Source organism: Panthera tigris, chromosome D1, assembly GCF_018350195.1.
Source record: "Panthera tigris isolate Pti1 chromosome D1, P.tigris_Pti1_mat1.1, whole genome shotgun sequence".
Lineage (NCBI taxonomy): Eukaryota > Metazoa > Chordata > Mammalia > Carnivora > Felidae > Panthera > Panthera tigris.
The window spans coordinates 105,014,590-105,027,442 of NC_056669.1; positions in this window are offsets into that span (position 1 = coordinate 105,014,590).

Here is a 12,853-nt window from a genome sequence, read left to right on the forward strand (position 1 = left end):
CCTCCTGGGCTTTGGCTCCTGTGGATCTTCCACGTGGAGCACTGAACAACACTGTGAAAATAAGTGAGGCGTACAGGGCTCTGGAAGATGTCAAAATTGAGCTCGTGCTTTTCTGCCAATGCTGCTGCCTCTCGAGTCTTCTCCACCCGAGGAACAGAATCTCCATCGAGGGAGCCACACTGCACCAGCAAGCTGGACATCCATTCTAGTAGATTCCAGGGCCATGGCTTACTTTTCCCTCCACTGGGCCGGCAGGAAGTGTGCTGAGCAGAGAGTCAGAGAGGGGCTGGTTGGGGGAAAAGGGAGGAAGAAGAGGAAGGAGGGAGGGAGGAGGCCCCACGCGACATGACCTCTAAGGTCCAGGCAATCAGGAATAAAGGAGTAAGAGCTGAAGGGAGGGACAGTCCCCAGCCCCCCAACCTGAACCCTACAGCAAAGAACTGCGTAAACCTTCAGGGTTTGGTTTGGGGAGGGCAAGGAGCCAGTATCTGGAACTGGTAGAGAAATGGCCAACGTACCGTTCCATTGTACCCATCACCCCTAGGCGTTAGCCGTGCTCTCCCGCAGATCGCAGATCCCTGCAGGGTGCACCTTGCCTCGCCCCTGCCTACCTCGCCAGAGCCATCCAGAGTGGGCTGTGCCCGCCCACCCCCCCACCCCCCCCCGCCTGGCTTCGTCTGGCTGGTGCCTTTGTCCAGAGCGCTCTGCCCCCTGCCCACCGTCCTCACCGTCAGGTCTCATTCACACGACATGCTGCTAACCGCTGTAGAGCGTACAATTGAATGTCATTGAGAACATACACAACGTTGGGCGCCTGAGTGGCTCATCTGACTTCGGCTCAGGTCATGATCTCACAGTTCGTGAGTTCGAGTCCACATCGGGTGAGCTCAAGCCCCATCTCGGGTGAAAACTCTCTCTCTCACCCCCTCTGCCCCTCTTGGGATTCTCTCTCTCTCTCTCTCTCTCTCTCTGTGCCTCTCACTCACCTGTGCCCCCCCCCCAAAAGAACATTTACAATGTTGTACAGCCATCCCCTCTCCCTAGTTCCAAAACATTTTCATCTTCCTAAAAGGAAACCCATTAAGCAGTTACTCCCCATTTCCGCCTCCGGGAGTCTGCTTTCTGCCTCTATGAATTTTCCTTTCTGGCCATTTCGCTGCTATGAAAGTTCACGTACGAGCATGTGTCCGAATACCTATTTTCAGTTCTTTTGGGCATATACCTAGGAGTGAATTGCTGGGTCATGCGGTCATTCTGCGCTTAATTTTCTGAGGAATCGTCCCTTTGTTTTTGACGTCTTCCTTACCCCTAGGTGTCTGTGCCTGTGCTGTCCCACACCGTAGCCACCAGCCCTGTGTGGTTGTTTCCGTTTAAATTGGTGAAAATGAAACAAAACGAAAGATTTAGATCTTCGGTCACACCAGTTATGTTTCAAGGGCTCAGTAGCTGTCTGCGATTAGCAGTCACCGAAGTTCCATCATTCTGGGGTGTGCTAATGGACAGTGCTGGTCTACACTGTGAGATCCCCCCTGAGGGAAGGACTAACCCTGCCTGGTTTACCGGAATGTGCCCAATGTCTAGGAAAGCGCCTGGCATGTAGGATTGTTATTTTAGGGAGGGAGGAAAGAAGGGTTGCTTACGGGATCATTTCTTTATTTGATCTTCTCGGAAAAGCTCTACAGGCGGCAGAAAACGAATGCTTTTTCCGTTTTTAAAATAACAGTCTCAGGGAGCGCAATAGCAAGCCCGGGGTCACAGAGCTGGTATGGATCGTGACCCTCCACCCTCCCCCTCCCTCCACCAGCTAGACCTTGAGTGACTCCCAAGGCATTTGGACAGAATAGTAGTGGGCAGCCCGGGGGCTGGAAAATACCAGAGGTGGCTGACACAGTAGTCTGGCTTGAGAGGCATTAGGGCATTTTTTTAATGTTTACTTGTTTTTGAGAGAAAGAGAGCAGAATCAGGGAAAGGGCAGAGAGAGAGGGAGACACAGAATCTGAAGCAGGCTCCGGGCTCTGAGCTGTCGGCACAGAGCCCGACACAGGGCTCAAACCCACAGACCGTGACATCATGACCTGAGCTGAAGTCGGACGTCCAACCCACTGAGCCACCCAGGCGCCCCTGCATCTTTCTACATAGGACATCAGACCCCGTGAGTGAATGTGCCCAAACCCTTTCTTCGTTATTGTCCCCCTTGCGAACCCGTTTAGACACCTACCCCCCACCATCATGACCCCTCTTAAAAGTTGAATGCCACAGAGAGCTGTTTACCTACTGGGTGCATATCTGTGTTTATGTATAGAAAGAGCAAGATTCTTTTCACCTCCCAAGAAGCAATTTTGGCCCCGTTGGGGGTGATCCTGCCCCACTGAGCGTGCATGCCAGAAATCAGAAATCTTCCCCAGTTCCTACGGGGCCCTCGGGGGGGCATCTTACGCGTCTGACCAACATGTCCACTTTTGCTTCCTGGAAGAACCGGCCTTGCTCCCCGCCCCTGCCCTGCCAATGCCACAGGACGCCGTGTGCTTCCCAAGGTCACGTTCCGGTACTCCCCAGACAGCAGAAGCCTCGAGGAGCTGAACCCATGGGGTTCCCTGCACGCCTCTCCACCGCAACCCTGCTGTGTCTCAGAAAGGCTGGATGTGCCCATCCTCTCTCCGTGTCCTGCTGTGTCCCGGGCCCAATGGCACATGTGCCCTTAGTTTCGGAGAGATCTCAGGAAGACAAGCCCGAAGCCAAGCGAAGCAAGGCGCCTCCGTCTCCCCAGGACTCCCCAGATGTGCTCCCGTGAGAGCCCTTTCCCCACATGCCAGAGCAGCGGCCGCAGCTGAATCCAGCTTAGGCCCAGCCGGCCTTGCCCACACACCAGAGAGGTCACGGCATGCCCTCGCTGACGGGCGGCACCTTACGGTTCCAACGGCACCCCGTTTTACAGATGAGACACCAGGACCCGGAGAGGGCGGGGCCGGAAGCAAGGTCACAGCGTGAGTGGTTCCCAGGGCGGTTTGTTTTGTTCTGGACCAAAAGAGCAAGGAGTCTGAGCAGTGGTGCGGGACGCCCCTGGTCTTTCAGGCGTGACAGACCTCCTCGAAGTGACATCCCCATGTTGGAACCTGTTTGCTACCCGTGGGGCACAGAAGTTAAGTGTAGGAATTGAGAGTAAGCATTTAGAAATATTTATAGTGGCTTCGTGGAGAAATTTGTTTCTTTTTTTAACTTTTTTTTTTTAATGTTTATTCTTGAGAGAGAGAGAGAGAAACAACATGATCGGGGGAGGGGCAGAGAGGGGGACGTGGACAGAGAACCGCAGGCGGGGCTCGAACTCACGAACTATGAGATCATGACATGAGTCGAAGTCAGACGTTCAGCTGGCTGAGCCACCTGGGCGCCCCCATGGAGAGGTTTTATATCTACTAACTCTACGAATAAAAAATCTGGCCTTGGTTATTATGTTAGTTTTTTGTGCTTTAATTTTTCTAATGATTCCTTTTTATTGTATTTTATGAAAGTGTCGATCTGTGATGAATGGGAGTTTTTTGTTTTGTTTCGTTTTGTTTTTAAAGCTGGTCCTTCGCCACCAGTAGTTTGACAAGGAAGGTACAGAGGCTGCGTTCCTCCTGCCTCCCACACACGGCGTGGAAGGTCTTTGACCTAAGGATTAAAGAAAGAAAAATAACGTGGCTGTTTGGCTGGGCCAACAGAGCCCAAAGGTCTCTGTTTTCAGCCCCGAGCAGACACACCTCAAGGTCACCAAAGCCTGGCTTCTGGTGGGGCGCCTCGACTCACTAAGCGCATCCCAGGGGCAGGGGTCCCTCAACCCGTCGGGTCTGCAACAAACAGGTGGTTCCATGTGCCTTCCACTGGGGGCCTGTCCGGTCAGACGTTTGACAGAGAAGTTGGGACTCTCTCTTCATTTCATTACCCTTCCTCCCCCTTGTACAGACGGGAAATCTAAGAGCCAGAAGGAGGATGGTTTGTTTATTTCCCTGTCTCCAGTGCCCAGGGAGGGTGTCTGTCCCAGAGTATCTGGCAGGGTTCGATCAGAGCAGGAGAACCTCTGTGAACTGTAGGGAATGAGGGGCCAGAGCTCCCGTGCTGGTAGGACTGCCCTCCATCGCCTTCGGAGTGGAACAGAACAGCTGCGTTTTTACTTGGACCTTCCAAATCTTGCAGACATTTCCCCTGTGGCCAGTGCTAACCCAGGACCCTAGAGAGAAGGGAGCGCTGAGAAATGCAGTTCGGCTTAGCTAAGGTGACACATTATAAAAGCCATCACCATGCTTATAAATGAAAAAAAAAAACAGAGAGAAAAGAAATGACGTGTCCAAGGGCACCCAGCAAGCAATCGAGAGGCCGAGCAGGAAAGTGAACGGTGGCCCTTCTAGCCCAAAGGCGTGGCTTTCCACTGCCTCCACGCTTTTCATTCTGGGGAGGACCTGGCTTCTCAGCTCGGTGACGGGGCCACAAGGCGGGACACCCCACCGACCACGGTGGAGGCGACTCAAAACCCGAATCCTAAGGTCCGGTAGGAGCTGCAGAACCCCAGCAGAAAGACAACGATGGCTAAACTCAGGCAGTGCCTGGGAGGGGGAAGAGAAAGTTCTCTCTAGGGGCAATTAGGGGTAGAGCTGAGCCGGCTGACGTGGGATCTCTTCCAGGGCATGAGAGGATGTAGGCCTGAAATTGGCAGCTTCGAGCAGCAGGAACAAGGATGAGGAAGCCTTTTCCCGAGCCACAAGCAGTGTCGTGGCCCAGGGCAGGAGGTGAGGAGAGGTGGGACCAGCCACCTCTTTTGCTTCAGGGTCGACCTCTGCTAGGGGCACATAGGCCCAGAGTGTGGGCCAGTCGGCCGGAACCTGTCCAGACAGGGCTCCCAGCTGACTCAGAAACCTGGCAGAGGTCCCACCCAGCAGCCAGCTCCAGCGACGGGCCGGCCCCTGCTCATACTGTCCCCACGGCTCGGCTACCTTGCGACAAGGGGATGTGGGCCCTTGAACTTGAAGCAACTCACTGCTCGTGGAGAAAGTGGAATCCCAGGCTCTATGATTTAGAGAGAATTCAAAGATTATCTACTCAAAACCGTCTTCTTGAGAACAAAGGAGAGAGAGCCGAGAGGGGCAAAGTGGGGGCAACGAACCTGGGTCTATTCTGCCCCCATTTGGTGTTCTTACTACAGCACACCGGCCGTCTGGTTGTCCCCTGCCTTACTTGGCCTCCAGATAGAGAGGCTGGAGACATCAAAGGGTGACGCCAGGGTAGGGAGTCACCTCCCCGTGGTCGTGACTCAGCGTGAGAGACGCTGCACCGTCAGCCCAGGGATAGGTCATCCACGGATTGACCTGCCTTTGGCCAGTGGAGCCGATCAGTGGCTGCTGCATTTTCGTGACGCCTCACACATTTTGTCCATGATTTTCAGTGAATTTCATTGAGCGTGGAACCTGGTGCTCCGGTGGCCCTTATTAGAAACAGGAACCCCGCAGATTTCCTAACCCCTGGTTGATTTCGGACAAGCCGATCTCTGGGCCTCAGCTTCTCGGTCTCGAAGGTGAGAACAGATCGTGGCGAGGCTCCCCTCCTCGCCACGTGACGGCATCCCCGTGACCTTGTCCCACCTTGGCCTCCACCTGGGGCCATGGACCCCAAACGGGGCTCTGCCTGAGCCCTCGTGGCTGCACTCTTCCTGTGTTTCAGCTCTGCTCGTAGGCCCCCCCCTCAGCTGCCTTTCCTGGCAGTGTGCTCCCTCGCCTGTCCTGAGCCTATCCAGGTGGGTCATGTCCCAGGACGTCCATCCTGCCTGACAGTGAACGTGGGTGGGGAGCCACTGAAGCATGGTGGCAGCATTTCTGCCCAACTCTGCTGCCTCCTGAAGGCCCGCCGGTATAAGGAGGCTTTATCTCTATCTATATAGATGTGCACCTGCATTGGTTCACCCATATCTATAGCAATTTCAAAGCGCTTTTTTTTTTAAGTTTATTTATTTATTTTGAGAGAGAGAGAGCGCGCGCGCGCACGCGCGGAGGGGAAGGGCAAAGAGAGAGGGGAGACAGAGCATCCCGAGCAGGCTCTGCCGCTATCCGTGTGGAGCTCCACTCGGGGCTCAAACTCGAGAACCGTGGGATCGTGACCTGAGCCGAAATCCAGAGTCGGCCGCTTAACCGACTGAACGCCCCCCCAGGCGCCCCCCAACGGGCTTTTCTATCCATCACATCAAGTGGTTGTCACAACGGCCTTTTGAGGGCAGGGGGGTATGTGTGTATCTTTTTGGGGGAAAACCGAGGATCAAAGGGGTTAAACGTGCTGCCTGAAGTAATGCGGATTTGGAAAGCATTTGTACTTTGGAATTAGCCTTGGAAGTCGAATCCCAAATAGTCTGGTCACTTAACCTCACTGAGCTTCAATTTCTTCAACTGCAAAATGGAGATAGTAAGGTCACACCCCCCTTCTCTGCATGCTCCCTCCTTAAAATCACCTGATGTTTGTGTGCTGGCATAAGAGGCACAGTGAGTCAGAGGCTGGGGATGGGGACTGGAGACCAGTCTGCTGAGGCCCCACAAATTCCCCACCCCAAACTGATGCCTTTGACCCTAGGTCTCTGCCAGGTGAGGAGACAGAACCGAGAGGCAGCAACAGGTGAGGACAGAAAGAGCCTTTGGGGTCCAGGTTCAGACACTCTTCAGAGCTCTTACATTCCATAAGCATCATGCTCAAAGGCATGTGTCTGATTTGTGGGGGGGAATCGGGACTTGCCACATGTGTATGTCTTGGCCGTTACCAATAATGAGGTCATACCCAAAAGGCACTGACCTTTGAGTCAGAAAGCCAGAACTTCTACTCCTTGTTGGGCCACTGATTTGCTCCCTGGCCGTGGTCGAGCCTTTTGTCCTTTCTGGGCCTTAGCCGTCTTGTTGGTAAAATGAGGTCCTTTCAGCGCTTAAATCGTATGACATTATGAATTGAGCAAATGCACTTGAACTTACTAACTCGGAAGCAGATCCTAAGGTCTCCAGCGCCGTTTTTCCTTCCGGTGGAGGACTTCTCGACCCCCCCTGACGTTGCTTGCCTTGTTCGCTCTGAGCCTGGGCGTGAGTGGGCGGTCAAGAATTTCTTGAGCTGTTGCATGAATGAGTCGATGGTTTTAGGTTTTACCCTGTGCCTTCTGGACACCTACTCTCATCGCGGCCGTGTGATTGGGTGGAGAGGGCGAGGGCCACAGAGCCAGACGAATTCCATCTCTGCTTATGAGCTGGAGGACCCTGAACAAGCTACTTAGCCTCTCTGAGCCTTAGTGTCTCCAGCGGTGCTCAGAGGGTGGTTATGAAAATTAAAAGAGATAAGGGATGTAAAGGAGTTAACACAGTGTTGAGTGCATAGTAAATGCTCGAGAAATGTTAATTATCAGCACTGGCAGCCAAAGACACAGTGGCACCCAAAACCTGGTCCTTCTGAGAGGATAACAAGAATCGTGAGAATAAATCCCTTGTGTTCGGTATATTACTTGAATAAACGGCCCAGTGGTTTTCAGGTTTTGTTGTAGTTGTCTGATTTGTAGCCTTATAATCCTGACAGCTATTGTAGGGGCCGGAGCTGGGACTGGAATCCGGGCCCTGGAGCTACAGAACAAAGCCCATGTCTTCAAGAGCTTTTTTGGTTTTAAGTTTATTTATTTTGAGGGCACCTTGGAGGGGCTCAGTCGGTTGAGTGTCCGACTTCAGCTCAGGTCATGATCTCGCAGTGCGTGGGTTCGAGCCCCGCGTTGGGCTGTGTGCTGACAGCTCAGAGCCCGGAGCCTGCTTCGGATTCTGTATCTCTCTCTCTCTCTCTCTCTCTCTCTCTTTCTTTCTCCTCCCCCACTGCTCACTCTCTGTCTCTCAAAAAATGAATAAACATTAAAAAAAATTTTTTTTAAAGAAAAAAAAGAAGTTTATTTATTTTGAGAGAGAGAGAGAGAGAGAGAGAACTAGCGGGGGAGGGGCAGAGAAAGATAAAGGGAGAGAGAGAATCCCAAGCAGGCTCCACACTGTCAGCGCAGAGTCCGATGCAGGGCTTGAACTCATGAACCGTGAGAGCATGACCTGAGCCGAAATCAAGAGTCGGATGCCTCACTGACTGAGCTCCCCAGGCTCCCCTTCAGGGAACATTATAAATGTTTACATGTGCTCCTTCCTCACCCTATCCCTGTTGACTAATTCACTAGTCAACAAGAACCCATGGGCAGAAGCCTCATTGAGAGCTGGGCCCTGCGGACGATGGCGGACCCTCCACCAGAACAGTGGCAGGTGGCAACGGAATAAAAGGGGCAGATGGGAGACACTGCCGGTGGTGAATCTCTGAACACAACGAACTTTTCTTTGCAAAGGTGGGAGGCAAGAGAAAAGAAATAAAAGACATTCTGAACTTCTGAGACCGAGTGTCAGGAAGAAAAGCTGTGCTATGACTAGAAATGAGGAAGTTAAAAGGAAGGGCTGACTGGGGAGGGAAAATGACAAATTCACTTTTGCATCAAAAGCAGTGAAGGTGATGGGGCGCCTGGGTGGCTCAGTCAGTTGGGCGTCCGACTTCGGCTCAGGTCATGATCTCACGGTCCGTGGGTTCGAGCCCCGCGTCGGGCTCTGTGCTGTCAGTTCAGAGCCTGGAGCCAGCTTCGGATTCTGTGTCTCCCTCTCTCTCTGGCCTTCCCCCACTCACACTCTGTCTCTCTCTGTCCATCAAAAAATGAATAAATGTTGGGGCGCCTGGGTGGCCTGGTCGGTTGGGCATCCGACTTCGGCTCAGGTCATGATCTCATGGTCCGTGAGTTCGAGCCCCGCGTCGGGCTCTGTGCTGACAGCTCAGAGCCTGGAGCCTGTTTCAGATTCTGTGTCTCCCTCTCTCTCTGCCCCTCCCCTGTTCATGCTCTGTCTCTCTCTGTCTCAAAAATAAATAAACATTAAAAAAAAAATTTTTTTTTTTAAAAATGAATAAACGTTAAAAAAAATAAAAAAAATAAAAAAAGCAGTGAAGATGAGACCTGGCTGGATCCAAGCGATACATCTGCTAAGACCGATTTCTTGACTCAGGAGGTTATGGTGAGTCTGTCGGGCTAGTGGGACTTTCGGCTTTGCCTGTGTAGGAAGTTAAGTGGGTGTCGATTTGAGACCCAGAATCATCCCTCGTGTGGTCACATCCCAAATTTGGCCCCTGAAGGAGAAAATATTGAGTGAGCCAAGGGCCAACAACATTTAGGGGGCAGGGGGAGGAAGAGACAGAAATTGAGACCAAAAAAGGGGTGGTCCTTGGGGCGCCTGGGTGGCTCAGTCGGTTAAGCATCTGACTTCGGCTCAAGTCATGATCTCACAGTTCGTGGGTTCGAGCCCCGTGTCGGACTCTGTGCTGACAGTACGAAGCCTGCTTCGGATTCTCTCCCTCTCCCTCTGCTCCTCCCCTGCTTGTGTGCTCTCTCTCAAAAATAAACATTAAAAAAAAGGCGGGGGGAGGGTGGTCCAACAGTAGAATTGGATAGTGTATTGTCATAGAACCAAGGGAGCAGGGCATGGCAAGAGGAAAGGAGGCCAGCCTGCCAGAAGCTTCTGAAAGGTCTGAGAAGGGTGATTGGACTGGCTGGTGACCTTTCAGAGAGCGTTCTAGAAGGTTTCATGGGAGCAGGATCCGGGGTTGGCATTCTAGGACCCAGTCTACTATCTGCTGGTCGAGGGGCCAGACCTGTCATCACCCTGAGTGCCCATGTCCTCGTCGGCAAAGATCTCTCAAAGATTAGTGGTGCCTTGGCCATCTTTGTCAACCAAGGAAAGGAGGAGCCAGAAGGGGCCAGAAGGAGCATGCAGCTTCGGCCACTGGTCCTCTGCCCACAGTCTGGGGGTGGGTGGTGGGGTGGGAAGGGGGACTCTGTGTCAGAACCCTATTCCCTCTCCTCACCCCCAGGGCTGTTCCCTGCAGGGCGTTGGGCGACCCCGTCCGTCCACCAGCAGACATCAGAGAACCCCTGTGAGCACAGACCGAAAGGCCCCCTCAGCTGTTCAGTGGGGTCTGGCTGTACAGGCTCCAGCCCCCAGGCCCTGTCTCCTAGCCCCCACCCCCATCCCACTCTGCCCAGCCTTTCACCCAGTTGGCTGGTGGGGAGGACCTGGGCTCCATGCCACCCAGGCTCTTCTCTTTTGTTTCTGATAAAGTGCAATGATCACGATGAGGTCCTGGCAAGATCCCCGGGGATGCTGCAGTGCTGGGGAGGAGGGATTCTGTGGGGCAGCGGGAAACCATGGGAACCGCGAGACCGGCTCTGAGATCACCCCTTTTCCTGAGTGACTCTGGGGTCAGCTGGGTACTGTGAGGTTTTCTCTAAAGGAGCAGACTCACCAGCTCCTTCAAGCAGCGACAGCAATAAATAACAGAGCAGAAGGGCAGATGGGGGTCAAGGCAGCACTGGCCATGGGCTCCAGCCTTCTAAAGTTCCCTCTCACTTCAGCCCCTCCTCCACTCCTTCCTGGAGTGCTCCCCTCCGCCCCACCCCCTGGCTGGCCTCCCCCCTTCGTGCCCATCCTCAGCTGTGCTCACTGCCTTTTAGACCTTGGTGGCTTCTCCTGCGGCCCTGTTCTCAGCCTTCGAGGCTCCTCCCCGAGATAATTCCCGGCTCTCCCTTTCAGATGATCACTCCTTCTTCAGAGCCCCATGACCTTTAAAAAATTTTTCATTACGGTTATCTACGTATTGTGTTAATCCCCCTTTGAAAAAAAAATCACAGCCTTGCTTGGTGTTTCAGTGCACCTTTAACGGACATGAAAGCCTGCGTACTCTCCCTGAGTGCCTGCGTCACCCTCTCTTATCCTGTGAGCCAGGCTTTTTGGTTGTGGATGTCTGTTGCCACTCTTTAAAGCCGGAGAGGCTTCATTCTCTTCCTGTCGGAGCTTATGACAGGCATGAAGGACGCTCAGGACGGATACCAGCAGGACACAGAGGAGGCTGACCACTGTGGCCATGGCCCGGAGGGGACCCTGTGTGGCCTCCACTACCCCGCCCCCCACCTGCTGGCTAGAGTGATCTTCCTACCCCGCGACCCCCACCCTGCATCGGCTTGCTCTCCAGCGAAGTTTCTACAATGGCTCCTTTCCACTGACCTCATTAGAGAGAGGCAGGGTGATGTCCGGAAGGCGCCCGGCTGTGTCACTTGCTAGCTGTAAGCATTTCATCTTTCTTTCTTTTTTTTTTTTTTTCAACGTTTTTTATTTTATTTTTGGGACAGAGAGAGACAGAGCATGAACGGGGGAGGGGCAGAGAGAGAGGGAGACACAGAATCGGAAACAGGCTCCAGGCTCCGAGCCATCAGCCCAGAGCCCGACGCGGGGCTCGAACTCACGGACCGCGAGATCGTGACCTGGCTGAAGTCGGACGCTTAACCGACTGCGCCACCCAGGCGCCCCATCATTTCATCTTTCTTAAACCTCAGTCTCTCCACACCGTATTAGCTGTAACAAGATGGGTCCTGTTTGTCATGGAACCCGTGCCCCATCTGTTTGTCTCGCAACGGGCCAGTAAGTCGGGAGACAAGGTGTCGGGGCAAGAAAAGCAACTTTATTGAAGAATACCAGCTGACGGCGAAAATGATGAACGAACGTCCCGAAAGGCCATCTTCCTACCCCAGTGCCATCAGGAGTTTTTCGAGGGGGAGGGAAGCAGAAAAGAAGAAACGAGCTACAGTTGCCACGGGCGCGTAAGCAGTCAGTCAGAAGTCTTTAACATAGGCCAGGTTGGGGGCACCTGGGTGGCTCCGTCAAACATCCCACTTCGGCTTGGATCGTGATCTCTCAGGTTTGTGGGTTTGAGCCCTGCATGTGCTGTTAGCACAGAGCCTGGAGTCTGCTTTGGATTCTGTGTCTCCCTCTTTCTCTGCCCCTCCCCTGCTCGTGCTCTCTCTCTCTCAAAATAAATAAACATTAAAAAAAAAACAAAAACATAGCCCAGGTTCTTCAATTTCCCTTAAGAAACTTTAATTTCTTTTTGAGAGAGAGAGAGAAAGACAGAGCATGAGCCCGGGAGAGGCAGAGGGAGAGGGAGACACAAAATCCGAAGCAGGCCCCAGGCTCTGAGCTATCAGCACAGAGTTCGATGCAGGGCTCGAAGCCATGAACCCTGAGATCATGACCTGAGCTGAAGTCCAATGCTTAACCTGCGTAACCGACTGAACCACCCAGGCGCCCCTCCCTCAGAAACTTCAAACAATTGATAACTATAAGCTTATTGTGTGCTTATGGAGTGACAGGGCAAGAATGTTCTGTACTTTGTGCAATGTGTTCTGTCTTAATTCAGTACTCCTATTGAAACCTCAGGTCAACAGATGTCCCAAAGGCTTACAGTGCCAGACAGGTCTAGTGTGGATTAACAAGCGAGGGAGAAGTGTCCAGGGCAAAGTGAATTCCAGATGGAGTCAGTTTTGCTACATGTTCACCTCGCAGGGTTGGGGTGAGACACCCTCATCAGGAGAGCGTGCCGGTGCTTGGGGACCTAGAAACCATCCCATTGAAATATGAGGGCCCCTCCTTTACTCCTGATTCCCAAGGCTGTCCTCAACCCCACCCCCGGTTTTCCTTACATCCCACTTATCCTCAGTCCACCTTCAGGATCCAGGGCTCCAGGCGAGACCTTTCGCTCTGGACACCGATCCAGCTGGAGTCTGGGGGCCTGCCTCCCCACCTAGCCTTTAGATGCCTCCCCCTTTATTTCCTGGAGTCTGTATGCGACACTACTGTCCAGTGTGAGTCGTGTGTGGTCCTGTACCGCACGCCGGTTCCGTCTCCCAAAGACCGTGCGCTTCCAGAGTCCAGGGCCGGGACCGTCCGGATCACCGTCGCGCCCCTCGCTCCCC